The sequence below is a fragment of the Artemia franciscana genome, chromosome 8, assembly GCF_032884065.1.
Source record: "Artemia franciscana chromosome 8, ASM3288406v1, whole genome shotgun sequence".
NCBI lineage: Eukaryota > Metazoa > Arthropoda > Branchiopoda > Anostraca > Artemiidae > Artemia > Artemia franciscana.
This window is the reverse complement of record NC_088870.1, coordinates 37,671,531-37,692,735: the sequence shown is the minus strand read 5'-3', so window position 1 is coordinate 37,692,735 and position 21,205 is coordinate 37,671,531. Positions and strand designations below refer to the sequence as shown.

The 21,205-nt window shown below is 36.7% G+C and overlaps 1 protein-coding gene across 2 annotated transcripts in view; it reads left to right on the top strand.

Annotated features, from left to right (window-relative positions):
• Positions 1-6,144: 6,144 nt before the first annotated feature.
• The window catches only part of LOC136030381 (uncharacterized), a 51,575-nt gene continuing 36,514 nt past the window's right edge, over positions 6,145-21,205 (top strand). Inside the window, exon 1 of one of the 2 annotated variants that reach the window (XM_065709306.1) lies at positions 6,145-6,330. The gene's annotated coding sequence lies outside the window, so the exon portion shown is untranslated. Of the gene's footprint in view, positions 6,331-20,080; positions 20,256-21,205 lie in introns of those variants that run through there. The other variant, XM_065709307.1, reaches the window with a different exon arrangement.

Sequence of the window (21,205 nt, the reverse complement as noted above, 5' to 3'; positions counted from 1 at the left end):
TGTGTCTATCCAGGACACAGCGTTGTAGCATTGTAGGACACTATTTTGTAGGAGGCGATGTTGGCTAAAACTTTTGTGCGTCGTGCAAAAAGGGTTGTTTTCCTTTTTTTTGCATTAAACTATGAATCTAGGTTAATTCGGTATGTTCAGCCAGAAGGTCTGATTTCAGAAGGTTTTCACCATAGTTACACCTATATCTCAAATAATTGGTGATGGTGTTTTTGTAAATGTTGTCAGTGGCGTCAAATGGCCTTTTCCTCCCTAGATCCCCCTTCCCCCTAGATTTTCAGAAATACCGTTTTTGGTATTTTCATGTAACAATCCTTTTTGGTATTTTCATGTTAAAAAAGGGAAAAATTTGCCCACCCCACTCTAGATATTGAAAAAACACATTTGCCCTCCCCCCTAAATTTTTTTTTTTTTTAATTGGCGCCACTGTATGTCGCTGTGTCTATCCAGGACACAGCGTTGTAGCATTGTAGGACACTATTTTGTAGGAGGCGATGTTGGCTAAAACTTTTGTGCGTTGTGCAGAAAGGGTCAGTATCTTGTGATTTGTCGAAGAGTGTAATTGTTAGGGGACTGAAAGTTCTACATCTGGCCTCTACTTTTGATTTCTGAAATTTAACTTTAATATTGGTTATTAGTTATATGTTAATTTTGAATTGGTGAAGAAATAAATCGGAGTTGATTATTTATTTGTCTATATTTGAAACTTGAGTTTGTTTAGGTAAGTACATGCAGACCTGCCCGTTAAATCTGAAGCTTATATATCCGGACAAACCACTCAAGCGTCCTCTTAACGATAAAGTTGTACACTGGTCTGACCATTAGGGGAGAGAGTATGGAAAGTGTCTTTTATTTTGTCTGTCTGTGCGTCTTTTTGTCTGTTTGTCTCTGTATCTTTTTGTCTTTCTGTGTGGTACTCTGTCCTTTGTCTCTCTGGCTGTTTATGAGTCTTTGCGTCTTTTTGTCTGTCTGTCTGTTTGGTTGTCTTTCTGTGTATCTATATGTCTTTTCTCTATCTGTCTGTCTTTTTTGTCTATCGCTCTCTGTGTCTTTGTGTCTTCTTGTCACTCTCCCTGTTTGTCTGTATGTCTTTTTGTCTGCCCTTCTAAATATTTGAGGGTTTTATTTTGATATTTCGTGCTTTGACATTACCTGATGGGACCTTTAGAATTAGGCTTTGATTTTTTGTGGATATCTCATGTCTGAAGCTAGTTTGTTGAGATGTTTACTTTAGGAAAAACCCTGTTAAGTAATCTCAGATTCTAGTACACTGCCTATGACCCGAGTAGTAGTGGGTATGTCTTAAAGTTCCTGTTCGTCCATCTCCCAATTCTGAAAAAGCATTCTAAACGTTAGAGTTACTAGTTTATCCTAGAAAACAAGGGAAACACAACAAAGTAATGCAATGAGATATTTTACTGAAATAATGGCATGTATTATATTATACGTCATTAATATCATCACAAAAAATTAAATATTTTGAACTCATTCCGTGAAATATATCATCATGTTAACTCTTGACATGCCAATTATTCCATTTCGAGGTCATACACGACTTCTAGCTTGATTTCAGCTAGAGTTTCAATATTCCTTTTTTTCATCGGTAGGCTATTATTTGATTCATTGACTGTACCTCTTGGTAAACTATCGATGGTACTAGTAACGTTTGCTGGCGCTTTGTTTTTCGTCGATTCGTCGTTATATTCCTTGATGATATTATCTACCAGTGCCCTTTTTCATTTTGCCTGCGATTTCACTATCTACTACCACGTAAGTTTTGTATAGTTAACAGTTCCAGCACGTAAACGAGATATGGTTTATGATATTGGTAGAAGAGTACACTCGCCTCTTTTTAACTTCTGTTGAATACTAGTACTCGAAATGGCAATAGGACTTATCAACTGGAAATCAAGCAAAAAGTTGGCCCTCGTCATCAACTAGTGATTCTATGCTGGAATTTTCTTTGAGTGGTATATTATCTGGAGATCTCACTCTCAGATATCCACCAACAGTAGTGTTAAATGTTTTTGGTACTCAAACGTATTTGGCCCTACGTCTCCTATGATTTTACCATTAATATTTATTTTGTAGTTCAACTATTTTCTTTGTCAGCATTCAATGCTATAATAACTCTATCATGTACACTCACTGTCTCGAAATATTTGATCTTCACTTAATATGATGTAGGTTTTTACTCTATCAGTATACTGTTAATACTGACTTAAAACATGCAATAAAATAACTACTCTCGATGACCAGCCACAGGGTACAGCTGGACAGGCGCATAAAAAAATCTAAAAACCATGTTCACTCAAAGATTACATGATGGTGCCTCTCGAATGCGCATGCATTGTGCAAACATTTTCACCACTAAGTAATTTTGTAAGACAGTCTCAACGATCAATGTGCGCTTGAAATACTTGAGAAGATTTTGATAATACCAGACACGATTCTACGATCATTTTATAGGCCAAAAAATATCAGCCAATTTTTTTGTTATAAGTATATGCAATGTCACTTAAATACTTCAAAAAATTAAATAATTCTCATGTTAAGAAATGGGGTTGGAGGAAGGTGAAAATTTTTGGGGAAACTTGGGGCCCTGGAGGAAAGAAGCCGGATAATCGAAAACCAGCGCGGTGGGGACCATTACATTGCAAAAAAGAACATTTCTGCTTAACAACCTTCTCAACTCATTGTGGCGTGCATGATATTTTTGTTATAAGTAATTACATTGTCGTTTAAAGACTTCAAAAAAGGGTTGAAAAACTGTCATTTTAAAAAAGGAGGGGATGAAAACGCTTGGGGTATTGGGTCATAGAGGGGAAAGCCGGTAATAGAAAATCAGTGACTCGGGACTATTACATTACTAAAAAGAATTTGTCTACCTAGTAACCATTTCAAATCATTGTCATATGCATGTCGTCAGAATAATGCCAATAAATACCCGGAAAGAAAGACCTCAAGTTATAGCAACGGCTTTTTTCATCACCACTTGTTATAGAACTCAAAACTGCTTAGTAACCGAATCATTACGTTTTCTGTTTTGAAATAGAACCAAGAAAGACATTGGCTTCACTCAAGGACAGAGAAATTGATTGTCCAATTGACTTGGCACGACACAGTGATGCTTATCACCAGATGGCTAGTGCCCAAAAACAATGCATTAATAGAATTTACTTAGAATGTATTTCTAAGAACATAATAATATTATTGACTTGCTGGTTCATTTTCCTAGCGCGTCGTTCTTTTACCATAGGGTACGTTGGGTCTCATGTTCAATTCCTACAGCAGAAAAATAGTTTTGAGACCATCGAAAACTGCCTAGCCATCATCTTTAAACATTACATAATCTGTTTTGCAATGTTATCAAGAAAGGTAGAACCGCCTCTTCCAGGTTTGTTCAGAGTTCATGGTTCCTTAAGAGCACCTTATTAAATCTCCATTGCCGGATTTGTTCATTGTTTCATTGTCTTCCAGTAGGCCATTAAAACCGCCTTGTCCAGGTTTGTTCAGAGTTTGTTCCTCAAGAACGCCTAAGGAAATCATCTTTAGCGGGTCTATTCAGATTTCGTTGTCTTCCAGTAAGCCATTACAACCACCTTGTCCAGGTTGTTTTCAGAGGTTCTTATTCCTCAAGAACGCTTAAGAAAATCGTCATTAGCGGGTGTGTTTAGAGTCCAATGGTCCTCCAAGTGCCTTAGGGCTATATCATTGCACAAATAACACTTAAGACTAGAGTCCTGTGGTGGCGCAGTGGGTTTGACCTTAGCTTGGTAATACGGGACCCAGAGATCGAATCATGCTGCAGCAACGCACTGCAGGGCCGACGTAGGGACCTTAGTAGTCAAGAAGCGTCGTTAATCTGATACTTAAAACTAGAGAAATCGATTGTGCAAGAGTTCATTGTTGCTCCAAGTGCCTTAGGAAACGACCTACAAGTAACTCAAGGATAGATAAATCGATTGTACAACTAACTTGGCAAACAAACAAAAAACACGCCCAATCAGAAGCAATAACAGTTGCACAACTAGTTGATCAACATGAAGCTGTTGCGCAATAGTACAAGTAGCAGTTCATTGACTTCAGTGGTTATGCAATAGGGTTTTTCTGATGTGAGTCTGACAATCTACTGCCCAACTAACACTCAAGGCTAGAGAAACCAGTTGCACAAGAGTTCATTGCTCCTCTAAGCACCTTACGACGTAATTCAAGGCTAGAGATATCAATTTGATAGGAGTTAATTGCTCCTAATGTGCCTTAAGGAATGACCTTGGCTATTGAGGGGCTACTCACTTTCTGTGAAAGGGGTATAAGGGTGACGCAGTTCATTACATGTATTTTACTTGCGGGAGAGGGAATATTAGACCTCCAATTACTTTTGGCTGTCATGAACGACATATAGAGATATCTTAGCCAGTTAAATGAACCCGCTCTTGAGCTTCTGTGATCACCCCTGACATGCGCAGTGGCTGAAAAAAAATACAAAATAGATACATTGCTCTTTCCTAAGTCAACATAAGTACGTTATTTATGCTAGTGTATTAAATTAAAAAAAATAAGTTTTTTAAATTGAAAGTAAGAAGCAAAATTAAACTCAAAACGGAAAAAAAAATTACATTTACGTAGGGAGTTGCCCCTCCCCAACACCGTGCTCTTTGAACTAAAGTATTTTAATACTTAAAAAAAACTCTTATTGCTCTAGTTGAATGACCCTTGTGTTTCAAGAGTCATTCTTAAAGAATGTGGATAAAATTCAAACTTTAGCGTAAAGAGCAAGGTGTTGAGGAGGGAGCAATAGTCTTCATATACATAATAGTTTTTATTATTTTTAAGTTTTAATGTTGCTCCTTATTTTCAGCTGAAAACTTTTTTTTATTTAATTTCTGATCATTTTTTAAAGAATGCCAGGAATTCTGGCCCCTCCTCCACTGAAAAATCCCCCTTCCCACGGGAAATTCTTCTAGACACTTCAATCCTGGTAAAAATTTATACCTGCCAATTAATCTTAACAACTCTGCACGTAAACTTGAGACGGAAAAGAGAAAGCAAGACAAAAAAGGAATTTCGTATAGAAGTTACGGCAAATTCTCCCATTGTATATTTTTCCCTGACAAGTTCTACCCCTGGAAACTTCCCTCCAAGTGAAAATTTCCCCCGTGGAAAACCCCCAAAATGCTCCGCCCACCCGAAAATGTATACATACTTCCCAATAACTAATACTATGCGTAAACACTGAGCAAAATTTTTATATCTTAAAAACCTTTCCCTTAGGGCCCTTGGGGGGTTATGTTCTATCCAAAGACATAGTTATTGAGCCTTTCAACTATGATGAAAAAAATGACAATCACAAAATTTCAATCAGGCGATTTTGGAAAAAAAATGTGGCCTAGTTGCCCTCAAATTTTTCGGTCGCTTAAAAAAGGCACTAAAACTTTTGATTTCCTTTTGAATGAGCCCTCTCGCGATATTCTAAGACCACTGGGTTGATACGATTACCCCTGGAAAAATAAACACGCATCTGTGATCTTTCTTCAAGCAAAAAATTCCATATTTTTGCAGACAGGAGCTTGAAGCCTCTACAGTAGGATTTGTTGATACGCTAAATCTGATGGTGTGATTTTCATAAACATTCTATTGATTTTAGGGGCTGTGCTTTCCTTTTTTCAATATGAGACAAATTTTCTCAGGCTCGTAGCCTTTAATGGGTAAGACTAAACAGAATGAAACTTGAGTTCTTTTGATATATCTGTTGGCATCAAAATTTCGGTTATCATTGAACAGGGTTGCTCCTTTACCACGAAGTGTTTGATAAGAACAGTGGCATATTCTTTAATAACAGGTAAGAAAGCCACATAAAACAAATACTGGAAGACCTGTTTTCAAATAAAATGTTTAATAATGAAGGGAAAAACGCTTTGTGACACAAATAAATGTGTGTGTCATAATATTTTGTCGCAACTATTGTCACAGTATTTGTTAATTAATAATTTATTAAAAAAGAAAATTCTGCAAATTATTTTGTAATCCTTCCTGAGAATAAAGTGAAGATTCATAGCAGATCGATGTTTCCTCCGCGTTTGCGCTATCGAAAACGAGAAAGTTCTTAAGCAGCGATCGATTCTTCGTTTTGATGTCGTGAGCATTTAAATTATTATTCTCCCTGAGACAGTTTTGATCGTCCCAGCGACACATCTTTCAGTGAACTGACATGATGAGATTCTGGATGCAAAACACGTCAATTGTATAGTGATAGGAACCAAATATTATTAAAGGGGACTGCTGTGCCGTTTTGTTAAAGTTATATGTTATCCCCTACAGGTAAGTCTGACAAATGTTTCATTACTAAATGTTAGTCCCAAAGAGTCCAAAATCAACCAGTTAAAAAAGGAAAGGTTTAAACAGCTTTCCCTGACAGATATTAAAACACTTGTAAGATGCACAACATCATTCTTAATTGTCAACATATGTTTTCACTTATGCTAAATAATACCATGATAGTATTCACGATTCTGTTTGGGGAGATGGAAGGGTACCAAAAGAATTTTTGCTTGGAGGGAGGAGTTTACTGAAAGAATTTTTGTTCGGGAGGTGGAAGGTTTTTATGCTTATATTTTGAAGACCTGTTGACGAGTTGGAGCCATAATTTTTAGCTTTTCATCTGATGCGCCTCCCAGAGGCGCTTCGGATTAATACAACAGTCCATTATTTAGAAAGTTTTGAATTAAATTTTATTTTCTGGGAAATTCAATTAAATTTCGTTTATTCAATTTTTGTTTTACAGTAAGGACATGGATAGTAATCTTTCACCCCTGTATTATGCTCCTGTTATTACAGTCATCGTTATATTGTTTCTTGATTATTTTAACTTTTATGTTAATTTTTAAGTAAAACAAAAATATAAATTCGTTTTGGACCGTAAATAAAAAGAAACGTTTTACTAAAAATGTAATAAAAATGGTACGAACGGTGACAAACCTGCTGTCCAGCCGCTCGTTCTGTAGCTAGGAACGGCCTCAATCGAATCCAGTCGGCACGTGCATGCTCTGAAGTATAGTCGCGGCAGAAGAGAATCAGCCCTATTACTTTCCGGACAAACCATGCAACGTGTTTTGATTTAGCTCAACACTCCCCAAAACATTTTCTGAAAGACTCTCCTGAAGACTCTTCGTCTTCTTGGAAAGTAAACTTCAAACAAGCATACCTTTCTCAGTAACATATACTATGTGTAAACAATGAAAGAATTGCCTAACTTACCACCCTTTTCCTGAGGACTGTGGGAGGTTGACATCCCCAAAGGCATTATTACTGGACTCTCAACAAGGCTGAACAAAATAGATCACTTTAAAGATCACTTTTCAATTGGATAAATTTTGAGGAATAATGGGCTTGGGGAGGGGGGTGTTGATTGCCCTTCATTCATTTTTGACTCATAAAAATGGTATTAAAACTTCCGACTTCCTGTCAAATGAGCTCAATGTGATTAAAAATTTATACAACCACTCGTTCAATAAAAACTTTAAATACCCCAGGACATAACTTTCAACCTTGCCCATGGACTCTGTGGGAATGTGTTCACCCTAAGGACATTGTTATATGATTTTTGAACTATTGGTAAGAAAATGGCAATCTCACAATTTCAAATGAATGCGTTTCGGAAAAGAAGATGTCAGGGATGGGGGGGAGCTAGTTGTTCTCCATCATGTTTGAGTATTAAAAAGGAACTAGAATTACACAGTTTAATCAAATGAGCTTCTCCTAAAGTTCAGACGATGACGCCTTCCATAAAACCTTACGAGCCCCTGGGGCATAACTCACAACCCTAATCCCAAGACTCTGGGGGATTCTGTCAGCCCCAAAGGCCTTATTATATGATCTTGGAACTATTTTTGAGCAAATGGCTATCTCAAAGTTTATATTAGATGGATTTGGGAAAAATACGACGTGGAGGAAGAGACTGCTCCGATCTCTTTGACTCATGAAAAGGGCACTAGAACATCTGAATTCCAATCAAACGAGCCCCCCTTCCCCTGGAGTTTTTATGACCATACATTCCATATAAACCTTATATTTCTTGTGGGTATAACTTACAACCCTTGCGGTGAGGACTGTAAGGGGGAGGGTGTTATCCTCAAAGACGTAATTTCCAGACCTTACAACTACACTGAACAATATGTCTATCTCTAAATTTTGATTAGATGTGTTTTGGGAATCGATGGGCGTGAGGGGGGGGGGGTTTCTTCCCCTACTTTCACTTTTGACTATTGAAAAGGGCACTAGTCCTTTCAATATCCAATCGAATGACCCTTTTTTAAGTTTCTACAACAGCAAATGCCCATCTCAAAATGTCTATGAGATGCATTTCAGGAAAATATGACGTATAGGGGGCGGGGTATCCACCCTTCGATCATTCTTGATCTTAATAAGAGCACTAGAACTTCTGATTACCAATAAAATGCCCTCCCTCTGAAGTTTATACGATCATCCTTTCTATATAAACATTATATGCTCCCAGGACATAACTCACAACCCTTGCTCTGAGGGCTGTGGGGGGGGGGAGTTGTCGTCATCCTCAAAGACATAAGTTCCTGACCTTTCAACTACGTTGAACCAAATGACTATCTCAAAACTTCGATTATCTCAAAACTCAAAACCAATCACTATATTAAAAAAGGCACTAGTTCTTTCAATTTCCAATCGAATGAGCCATTTTCAAAGTTTTTACGACAACTCCTTCGATGCTAAGTGTCCTGGTCTAAGACAAAAAATAAATAAAAATTATACATTGTGCCAACATCGCTCTTTACTTAGACAGCACTATGCGCTGTCTATGCTTATTATTATAGCTATTATCATTATTGTTATTTCTTATTATTTTTTCGTTTTTGCTACTTGGTATAGTGAACACCCGAATATAGTGAATATCACATAAGCTAAAAAATGAAGAAATTAAACGTACAATTCTCAAATATAATTATTAAACAAAAAATCTTTGAAAAATAAAGATATCTACTGGTAAGGATGTCTAGAACCAAAGGGTGCAAACAACTTTATCTTGAGACCTTAAATGATAGAAAAAACTAATTTGTGGAAAAATTTCTGGCAGTTTAAATAAGATAAAGCTACAGAATTACTGTGTTGCTAAATATTGGAAGTACGTTCTATTACACAATAAAATTGCAGGTGACTTTTTAGTGTCGGCGTATTCAGAGGTGGCAATTAAATATGGGGGAGCAACGGCTTTTTTCAATATTTCTAATAAAAATTTAAAAAAATATATTTTTCAAAATCAAGGGCGGAGGCAGGTGCTCCACCCCCTCCCGATTAGTCCCCTAAATGGATAATTTTATACCAGACTACAGGTGCACGGGTTTAGGGAAGGCCCCTGGGCTTTTACACCTATGCTATTAGTAAAGGCTTCCTAAGGTGTTTGAAGCTGGCAAATCGGTTATTCATGACGGTTTCCCAATTACCTTGATGACAGCTACTAGTACATCAGAAACATATATATATATATATATATATATATATATATATATATATATATATATATATATATATATATATATAAAGAATATATATTCGTAAAATATATTTCTGCTGTGGCTAATACGCTTCTGAAATGTCTGGTGACTGTCTACTTGCTAGCGTATGCAATGCTTTTTCTATATTATCTGTTATTTTATTCAGGCATCTCATATCTCTTTAGCTTTACAGAATAGAGATAATTAAATTTTTATTTTTGTCATGGGAATCGTTTTTTTCTGACTTAAATTCAAAAATTATGTAGGAATTATCGTCTCACCAAATTGACTTCCTTTGATTGCGCATGAAAATACTCTACGCACTTACTGTGCGTACTGAACTATAAGATAGTTCAGTACCCTAGGGCTCAATTATTAAACATTTCCACAAAAAAAGAAACCTTCCAAAAGAATAAAATTTGTGATGGTAAGACTGAACTTGATGAAACTTATATACTTAAAATCAGTATTAAAATGCAATTCTTTTCATGTAACTATTGGTATCAAAATCCAGTTTTTTAGAATTCCGGTTACTATTGAGTTGGGTCGCTCCTTACTACAGTTAGTTATCACGAATTGTTTGAAAAAAGAAACCCTCCTTGTTCAATACCAGTGTGTATACAAATTTTCATATTCAGAATTACTAGGACGCCAACTAGTTATTAGGTGATAACTACAGCAATTTATACTGACACAGCGAAAACCATACAATTATCTCATAATGACATAACTTGCGTAAGAACTTATTGAAAAAGAAACTTAGTATTTGTTCTGGGAAACTACATCCTAAGGCTGGATCAGCTGCTTGGCAAATTTGGTACACTTGTGAAAAGCGAAGTATAAAGGGGTGGCCCGAGGTCTGTTCTTCTCACCATGCCAAAAAGAACCTTAACTTTTTTGGCCCTTTTAATTCAGATTTCTATATAAAATTTGCTGATGTTTTGTCTACTCCTTATATTTTGAAAATTCCTTTTCGAAATTTGTCAATGAAAATGCCTTTTTTGTATTTTCATTTTTTTTAAAATGCTCCTAAATTTAGAAGAAAACGCATTTTGCGTCTTCTATCAAACAGTTCGTGGTAACGAACTGTAGTAAGGAGCGACCCGGCTCAATAGTAACCAAAACTCTAAAAAATGGAATTTTGATACCAATAGCTACATCAAAAGAATCGCATTTTAATGCTGGTTTTAAATATATAAGTTTCATCAAGTTTAGTCCTACCCATCAAAAGTTACGAGCCTGAGAAAATTTGCGTTATTTTAGAAAATAGGGGGAAATGCCCCCTAAAAGTCATAGAATCTTAACGAAAATCACACCATCAGATTCAGCGTATCAGAGAACCCTACTGTAGAAGTTTCGAGCTCCTATCTACAAAAATGTGGAATTTTGCATTTTTTGCCAGAAGGCAGATCACGGATGCGTGTTTATTTGTTTTTTTGTTTTTTTTTTTTTTTTCCCAGGGGTGATCGTATCGACCCAGTTGTCCTAGAATGTTGCAAGAGGACTCATTCTAACGGACATGAAAAGTTCTAGTGCCCTTTTTAAGTGACCAAAAAAATTGGAGGGCACCTAGGCCCCCTCCCACGCTAATTATTTTCCCAAAGTCAACGGATCAAAATTCTGAGATAGCCATTTTATTCAGCGTAGTCGAAAAACCTTATAACTATGTCTTTGGGGACGACTTACTCCCCCACAGTCCCCGTGGGAGGGGCAACAAGTTACAAACTTTGACCTGTGCTTACATATAGTAATGGTTATTGGGAAGTATACAGGCGTTTTCAGGAGGATTTTTTTGGTTTGGGGGAGGGGTTGAGAAGAGGGGGATATGCTGGGGGAACTTTCCTTCGAGAATTTGTAATGGGAGAAGAAAATTTCCATGAAGGGAGAGCAGGATTTACTAGGATTATTTAAAAAAAAAAAACAATTAAAAAATAAAAGTGAATAAGCTTTTTCAGCTGGAAGTAAGGAACAGCAATAAAACTTAAAACAAACAGAAATTATTACCCATATGAGGGGCTCACCTCCTTCTAATACCTCGCTCTTTACGCTAAAGTATTTTCGGTAATTTCAACTACTTATTCTACGGCTTTTGTGATTCAGGGGGTCATTCTTAATGAATTGGGATAAAATTTAAGCTTTAGTGTAAAGAGCGAGGTACTGACGATGGGGCGAATCCCCTCATATATGTAATAAAAACATGAGAATACAAAAGTTCTTTACGTAAGCTAATTTATAAGTTACGTAAATCTTTTACCAATAAAAAGATTCGTAAAAAATTAAAAGTTCTAGTTGCCTTTTTAATTAACCAAAAAATCGGGGGGCAACTAGGCTTCGTCCGCCGCTCTTTTTTTCTCAAAATCATTCGATCAAAATTATGAGAAAGCCATTGAGCCAAAAAAAAAATATGCAAATTTCGTTTTGATTATTCCTCTGCGGAGAGCCAAAATCAAAACATGCATTGATTCAAAAACGTTCAGAAATTAAATAAAAAAAAACAAGTTTTTTCAACTGAAAGTAAGGAGTGACATCAAAACTTAAAACGCACAGAAATTACTTCGTATATGAAAGAGGCTGCTTCCTCATCAACGCCCCGCTCTTTACGCTAAAGTTTTTTACTGTTTTAGAAAGAAGAATTGAGAGAAAGAGTCAAACTTTAGCGTAAAGAGCGGGGCGTTGATGAGGAAGCAGCCTCTTTCATATACGAAGTAATTTCTGTGCGTTTTAAGTTTTGATGTCACTCCTTACTTTCAGTTGAAAAAACTTGTTTTTTTTATTTAATACTTTCATGAATTGATTCCTCATCTCTGGGGAAGATCCCACGTTCTTTCTTGCCTGTGACTAACTTCTCTTGTGTGATTTTAGTCTGAGATGCTGCAATATATGGGTTGGATGGCTTTAAGATTTGGTTCCAGGGGCAGTCCAGCTGTTGACCACTGGGAACAAATTAGAGGGATTTTGATTTTTCAAGTAGACTGCCAACATGTTTCTATGCGGCATACTAGGGGATAAATTTGGAATTCTTATTTCTAGACTTAATTATCTTTTGAAATTAAGAGATATTTCTTTATTAGGGATAAGGGTGCATCCAGGACTTTTGTTCGGGCAGGGGGGAGATGTCGTTTTGAGAAGAGGGTACAAACAAACTTTAAAGAAAAATAAAACTTTTTATTTTTAGTTGGGGGGATTGGAGTGGGCTATAGGGCTGGAAGAAGGGGCGGGTTGAAGGCAATGGGGTGGATGGGGTTGTAATTGGATGAGGGTTGTTACTTGGGGGGGGGGTTGAAAGAAGGTGATTGTCTTTTTTCTTCTTTCCTCTCATTATTATTTTAATTAGTGTAGGATGCTTCTAGGAACATTTTTGTAGGTTTTTTTTATTATTATTTTTAATTTAGGACGTCTTTAGGAATGGTTATGTAGCTAATCGCTACGCGTTAGCAAAATTAAAATTTTTCCTTAGCGTACTGATTAATATCGGTAATAGTTTATATTTTTGTTTATTATATAAATAAAATTCACAAGTCAAAGAACACATCAAGATCTGTTTATGCATATTTTTTTACGTTTTATGAGTCAAAGAAACGGGGAGAGGGGTCAAACCGGCAATCATCCTCTTGATATAGCCTTGAGTGGTGATTGTGAGCTGATGCAGGGTATTCTTAAATTAAATATCCCAGATATACAGTGGCAATAGATAATCTTGATTTAAAAGTGCTAGATTCTCGGAAATAGGAAGTTTTACCTTTAATTGTATTAGTTTTTCTGTTTCTGGGTATGGCTTTACTGGCTCTGAAATACACGAAGGGTATTATTAAATAATATATTCTGAGGGTGGGGGAGGTTTCAGGAAGGTACACAAGCCTGTTAAACAGTAGAGCTAGGTGATTTTTACGAGAGCTAAAAGTATAATCTTAAAAACAGAATATTTTAGAGGGAGGGTGTCCAGCTTTTACTTTTTACAAGAGTGTCTGACATGGTGGCTTTGTATTACTTTGCTGATGAGCTAACAGTATGGATTACCCATTTCAACTACATGGGCAAAAAAAGAGTCGGAAAAAGGTGTTGGTGAAAATTTTGTTAGAGAGAAATAAGGATTGGGGCAGATATATATAAGATTTTTGAGTTTTTGACATATTTTGTTACTACGCATCCACCAGTGCATGAGAATGTTTGGGGTAGTGGTTCGATTTCTGCTATTAAATTTAAAGAACATTCAAAAGTTCTTCAGCCAGTCCGGAAGAATCAAAGAGTTTTATTTCATAGCATAAAACACTGTTCAAGTCTCATTCCATTCCAAAGGACTCTTAACTCTTAACTTCCCCCTCTTGCCCTCCAATAAAAGTGCTGGAGCTACGCCCCTGACCCTTAACATAGATGATAGAGATACAGCACTTTTTTTGCTCAGACTTACTAGTTTATGCAAATTTCAATGGTTTTTTTTCACTAAAATTCTTCGGTTGGAGAAGGTTAGAAATATCTTGGAGGGAGTTTGGGTCTTAATCCCCCTCTGTTCCGTTATGTTCACATAGGAGTAATAATGCACATATCACAGTGTGGGGTTTGTCATTTAGTGGACAATAGCTTGCCGGAAATAGGTGTGGTATTTTCTGTCGGTGGAACTTTGCCCAAGAGCTCTTATGCAGAAATCACCTTTATTCAGGAGGTAAACGCAATTAGATCTGACTCGCTTGTTCTGAATAAGACGCCTCTTGTCAAACTAACGACTTCAATTTCCTTTAGGAGGAATAACCTGCCAAACAGATTTTTTTTTAGCTTACATGTTATGTAAATGATCACCTTTTTGCTTCCATTTAACCCAGGGCATTAAAATCTTCCCGTCAGTGAAAGTCAGAGTCGTTAATTGCAAACAGTTTTCCAAGAGGTCCTCTTACTTCATTTAGGGTGGTTTGTATAAGTCAATAATCAAAGGTGCCTATAGAAGAGACTGGGAACTTCAGACCCCTCTCCCCTCCGAAATAGTAATAGGGCAATTTTTCGTCGCATTCGAAAAAAAATGACACCTTTTGAGCAACGAGAGTAATTATTCAACCTTAACCCCAACTTTAACCTTCGACCAATAAAACTTAGTTTGACTCAATAAAACTCAAGTTTCTTCAATTTTTCATGTTCTCTGTGTCAAACCTCAGACATACTTGGAATTGACGCTTGAATAGGCAGTTATAACAGCTCAGCCTACAATTTCTCCAGGAGCTTTTTAAACCAATAAGTTGAATTTCTTTTTCTTGATTGAGGATCATCAATATTGGACCAACTAGCACAAGTCATTTTTTTTTTTTACTCAGCTTTATCTTACTGTTTTTATTTTGCATTACTTTTTGTTCGTATAATGATGGACTTGAGTGTTCATCTTTCAATGGTTCCCGTGCAACTAAACATTCCCTGGCGAAGATGGCCTTCCTTCTGAACTATACAAGAAATACCCCGAAGCAACAGCTGAACAGATCCATGGTATCCTTCAAGACGCAGACACAACTAATTCCTTCCCAAAGGCCTGGAGAACTTCAATTATACTCCTTTTTCATAGAAAAGGAGACAAGACTGAATGTGGAAATTATAGGGGAATAAGTCTTAAGTTTTGTTCGTATGATGATGGACTTAAGTGTTCATCTTTCAATGGTTCCCGTGCAACTAAACATTCCCTGGTGAAGATGGCCTTCCCTCTCAACTATACAAGAAATACCCCTTCTGAAAAAAAGATATTTTCTTAAAAAAAGATATTAAAAAAAAAAAGATATTTTGGTAAAAATATTCGGGATAATTCTCCTGAATCGTTTCAAAAGTGCCCAGGAGAAAAATACCCGCGAAAATCAAGCTGGCTTCGGACCAGCCAGAAGCTGCATTGATAATATTTTTGGTACCCGACTTATTATCCAACAGTTCCAAAGGTATAACTTATCACTAGGTCTAATATTCCTTGACTACATCGCAGCCTTTGACTCCGTTGCTTGTCACAAGCTCTGGAAAATCCTAGAAATTGATGACATACCTGTAAAGTTTATTGAACTTATTCAGGCATGTTTCTCAAGAGTAAACAAGCCAGAAAAGAATCTATGGCGAGGAAACTGAAGAATTCCTAGTCGAAAGTGGAATAAAGCAAGGCTGTGTTCTCTCTCCAATCCTGTTTAACTATTGTATAGACTGGGTGCTAGAAAATGCCCTAATGCAACACAATGGTGTCCAAATTGGAAAAAATCTGTTCTTGACCGACTTGGATTACGCTGATGATGTCGAACTCCCTTCTCACCCTAAACATGCTCAAAAGATGCTGGATGATATTGTCGAATGGTCAAATCTGATTGGACTTGAAGTAAGCGCAGAGAAAACTCTGCGCTTACTTTAAGCGCTTTTTACTTTAATTTTGAAGTAAAAATTACTTTTAAGCGCTTTTTACTTTAATTTTACATCTTTGAGCGTAAATTTAACTCAGCTAGAAAGGGTTGAGTGCTTTACCTACCTAGGCTCAATATTTTCAACTGATGGCTCTTCAGACTTAGATATCCAGCAAAGAATGCATAAAGCGCAGTTTGCTTTCGCATCCCTTCCAAAAACTCCTTTGGAACCGCCGAGAAATCTTCATTCCGACTAAAAGTCGAATCTATACGGTCATGGTCCAAAACCATCCCTACTCTATGGATGTGAAACTTGGTCCTTAAAGCTTCAAAACGAGAGCACTAGCAGCCTTCGAACATGGAGGCATGGCCAAATACTTAGAACTCGCCGGAAAGATCATATATCTAACTCCGATATTCGCCAACTCTGCAAGATTAGAAGAGATGTCGCTACCACCGTTAAAAAGCGCCGCTTAGAATGGCTCGGTCGCGTCCTGCGGATACCACCAGAATGCCTGCCCCGTCGAATCCTTCTGGTTGAGCCATACGACTCTTGGAAGAGGCATTAAGGAGGGCAAAGGAAGAACGGGTGGACCCTAATCAAGTCTGACCTGAACCCAATGGTGGCTATAAGAAATTTGGACATAGATGGTCAGCCCAGTGGCCCCCTTTCGCAGATCAATAAGTAAAGCAGATGTAAGCCTGGTCCAAAGAGGTTACAAGGATCTTGGATGCCGGGCGAGGCGGAAACGCCTGACTCCCGCCACAAGAAAATTACAAGTGCAACTAAACCCTCGTTTTTCTGAGGCCCGTGCAACTCAGTGCATTAACTGAATCCACGTGCAGCCCATCTTCCGATTAGCTCAACCCCGTTTAACACAGCTCCTGTTTAACCCAGCCCCTTTCAACTCAACCTCTATACAACTCATTTGTTGTTTTTTAATGGAAACACTGCAAAAAGGATGTTTCTGTGGAACCTAGGGAGGGGAGAAAATCGGTGCTACGTATATCCCCTAGAAAATCCCCTCGTTGAAATTTTCCTCACACATACCCCAAAATTTTCCCTTGTGGAAAATTCGCCTCAAAAAATTTCCACCGTTGAAGATTCTCAACTGTGGAAAATTTCCCACGTATACAAAGTTGAGCTGCCAAAACGAAAGTAAGACAAGCAAAACTAATGAAAAAAATAAGAAATTTTGAAATATTGTACCTGTATTCCAGAAATAGACAGAATATATCGTGTAGAATATTTTAAATTATTTATTTTCAAGTTTCTATTCATTTCTATTCTTTTTTTTTGTGTTTTTGAGGTTGAGTTATCATAATGGGTAAGGTGAAGGCTAAAGTCAATAATTTTAAAAATACGGAATTTGTAGCCTCTCTAGCTGAGTTGCCGAAAGATTAAAGCACACAGAAGCAACAGGTTGGGAGTAGCATATATATAGCAGCAGAATATATCGTGTAAAACATTTTGTAGTATTTATTTTCAAGTTTCTATTCAAGTCTATTCTTTTTTTGTGTTTATGAGGTTGAGTTATCATAGAGGGTAAGGTGAAGGCTAAAGTAAATAATTAAAAAGATATGGAATTTGTAGCCTCTGTAGCAGAGTTGCCGAACGATGTAAGTACTTAGAGATACCAGATTGGGAGAAAGAAGTACAATTCATTACACCCGTTAACTTGGTCTGGCACCGACTGGAGGCTTCACCAGCCAGATGTATGGAGGGGGCAGTGGGTTTTATCGAATGGCTGATCATTTTTACCGACTGATTTATATGATATTGCTATTAAAATACCTTTTTTAAAAATTAAACACACATCCTTGATCCGTGATTTTCCGAGAAAAAATCCAAGATTCCGCATTTTTCTACAAAGGAACTCGAAACCTCTATAGTAGGGTTCTATAACATGCTGAATCTAACGGTATGATTTTCATTACGATCACTTCCTTTTTAAGGCTGTGTTTTTTCATTTTTTGAAAATCACGCAAATTTTCTCAGGCATTGAATAGGTTGGGGTAGAGGAGAACTGTTCGTAGCTGTTTTTGGCCCCAGACGGCTCAGTGGGTATACTTGTGTGTTATTCAGAACACACTCAATAAGTTAAGTTTTTCTGGTGCATAGAAAACATACACACTTCAAGGAGGTAGTTATTCCAACCGATAACTGTCTTCTTAGAAATGCCTAGCTCTCGTTCACACCAGGCCACATTTTTCAATTCATAAACCTAGCAATAAAGGAAACGAACCGCAGTAATAAATGGTAATCTACTGTCAGCAAACCACGCATTTACACGCAAATTGACTTTTTTCAAACATGGCTTCAATAATTGCCTCTTTTTCAGTCTTTGGCAAATCCCAAATCTTCACTTCAAAATCCATGTTCAGACACTATCTTCTATCACTATGCGTAGCAAACTAAATTGAGTTTTGTCTTTCTGGCTATGAAACCGGATTTTCCCGGCAAAATTCTTGAGTGTGTTCTGAATTGAATTGAATCAATTGAATAATGAACAAGTACCAAATATTTAATGAAAATGTACCTGTATTGTAGTTTGTTTCACGAAAGAACCTAACTTCACTTATTGAGTGTGTTCTGAATAATACACAAGTACCGCTTGGTGTTTCAGTGATCTGTTAGTAGTAGTTTTAGTAGTAGTAGTCAATCCTGTTGGTCAGTTTGCTTAATTAACCAAATTCAGGTGCAAAGGATAAGAAAGTCAACATTTTTTAGGCGAAGTAGTAAAATAGTAATTGTAACAGTGAGCATTTCATCTTTCATATACCAACCCTATAAATGTTTTAACCTTGTGAGGGGAGCATAGTCAGCTTGTCCTATCCTCTATGACGTCATAAATAAATTCTACAGGGAATTATCATTAGACTTTCCTAATATGTTTAAATTCACTGCGTTCTGTGTTAACATCCGTCCTAGCTGAATGAATTGGTGCACTGGCTTTATGTTCCTTTGTCCAACAGGCCGAGGGTCCGAATACTAGTGTACTCAATTATTTGGTTTGGGACGGGGGTCAGTGGCATGGCTCAGTAACCTCAGCCAGAGTTGACCCAGCTCTAAATAGGTACCTGAAGATATCTGGGGAAGGTAAGCAGGAATGGTGTGCGAAAGTAAAGGATTGTTGCCCCCCCCCCCAACCCCCTCATTGCATTTCCAGGCTGAAGGGCCAAGAAACAGAAATCAGCACTGCCGGTAGGGACTGTAAAGTCCGATGCTGTATTCTTTACCTTTTTTTGTGTTAACACTGTTACTATGAGAAAAACTCTCATTTCATGATCAATATGAATGTTATAAGAACTAATCACATATTATTTAGTTCGACCCTAAAATCATAATATATTGCTATATAATAGTTGCATGTGACTATTGTTGGTGCATATTAATGTCTTGGCGCGTTCTCTCGCGCAATTAAAAAAAAAAGTTTTTTAAAAATGAAAGTAAGGAGGAACATTAAAACTTAAAACGAACAGAAATTACTCCGTATATGAAAGGGGCTTTTCCTCCTCAAAGCCCCGCTCTTTACGCTAAAGTTTGACTCTTTCTCTTAACTCTAATTTTTAAAACAGTGACCCCCAAAAGTCTTGCATGCTTCTACTTGTATAAATAAAACAACATAAACGGATGATTGGTCACAGGAAAATTATATACAAACACTATTATACGACACTTGATAGCGCAGCGGTAAGAACATTTGAATACATCCATGGTAACTTAGGTTCGAACCCTAATTATTTTCGCCTTTTAATTAATTTTGAAAACTAGTGAAATAAAAATTAAACTTATTATTTACCTAATAATATCAGTTTATGCTAACTATTTTGGTTTTTATCATGCTCAGCTGGATATCTAAGAGCCTAATTTACCATTGCATGCCTGTCAAGCTGAAACTAATTATTTAGTAAGCTAGATTGAGTTACCAAACCTTATCATTTTTCTACTATAACAAGCTATTACTTCGTCCTGGTTTAAACTCCATTTAAAAGAGCTCCATCTTCCTAAACCGATAATTGCCCAAATTTGATCTATTGACGAAAATTACCGGCTTTGCATAAATACCACCATTGGAATGACAGACTGAGATTAACTTTGAATGGCTTAATCATGGGCTTTGATACCCGACGCCGTAAGGCTGGGTTTCTGTCCAGCAAAAAGTTGGGTTATCTTGCTTTACAAAATAGGAAATTGTCAGTATTGGAATTGTAGTTGAACCCGACGGCAAGCCGCCGAGGATATCATATATCAGTATCGTAAAAGAACCGGTTATCATCAATAAATTAAAGCATTCGCAGCAACCATACTTCTTATAGTTTGTAAGATTCTTCTGGAGCAGACAGTCCCATGACATTATAACCCCAGTTATAAGTAAGTCCCAATTCAACTTTTTCGGTAATGGAATTGTTTGTATTCTTGGTATTTATGTTTATAGCGACCCTACTCAAGAAGTGAAGTTAGGTTAATCCTAATGAAATATACCAAAATACGATGAAAATACAATACTTTATTAACTAAATTATGGAAACTACAAGAAAGAATCATGGAAACCAGGCCGCCCAGAACGCATAATATTAAATACTTACAGAACCTTAATACTTAGAATAACCTGGTAAATGTTTACTTTCGTTCCAAGTGCTCTAAAGTGCCTATTACTGCACATAGCAAGATTCTGATGATCTCATATGGTTTCTTTGTTAGTATTAAATAAAAAAAAAAAAAATTTTTTAGCTGAAAGTACGGAGTGACATTAAAACTTAAAACGAACAGAAATTACTCCGTATATGAAATGGGTTGTCCCCTCCGCAATCCCTCGCTCTTTACGCTAAAGCTTTTAATTGTTTTAAAAAGTAGAATTGTGGCAAAGAGTCAAACTTTAGCGTAAAGAGCGAGGGATTGCGGAGGAGACAACCCATTTCATATACGGAGTAATTTCTGTTCGTTTTAAGTTTTAATGTCGCTCCTTACTTTCAGCTTAAAAAATTAGTTTTTTTTTATTTAATTTCTGAACGTTTTTGAATTAATGCATGTTTGGTTTTGGCTCTCCGCACATAAATTATTAAAATGATTGTATATTAATTCTTTTTTTGGCTAAATGGCTTTCTCTTAGTTTTGATCAGACGATTTTGAGAAATAAGGGGTGGAGAAGGAGGCCTGGTTGCCCTCCAATTTTTCGGTTACTTAAAAAGGCAATTAGAACTTTTAATTTTTAACGAACGTTTTTATTAGTAAAAAATATACGTAACTTAAGAATTAACTTACGTAACAAACTTTCATAATCTTATATTTTTATTATGTATACTAGGGGGTTTGTACCCTCG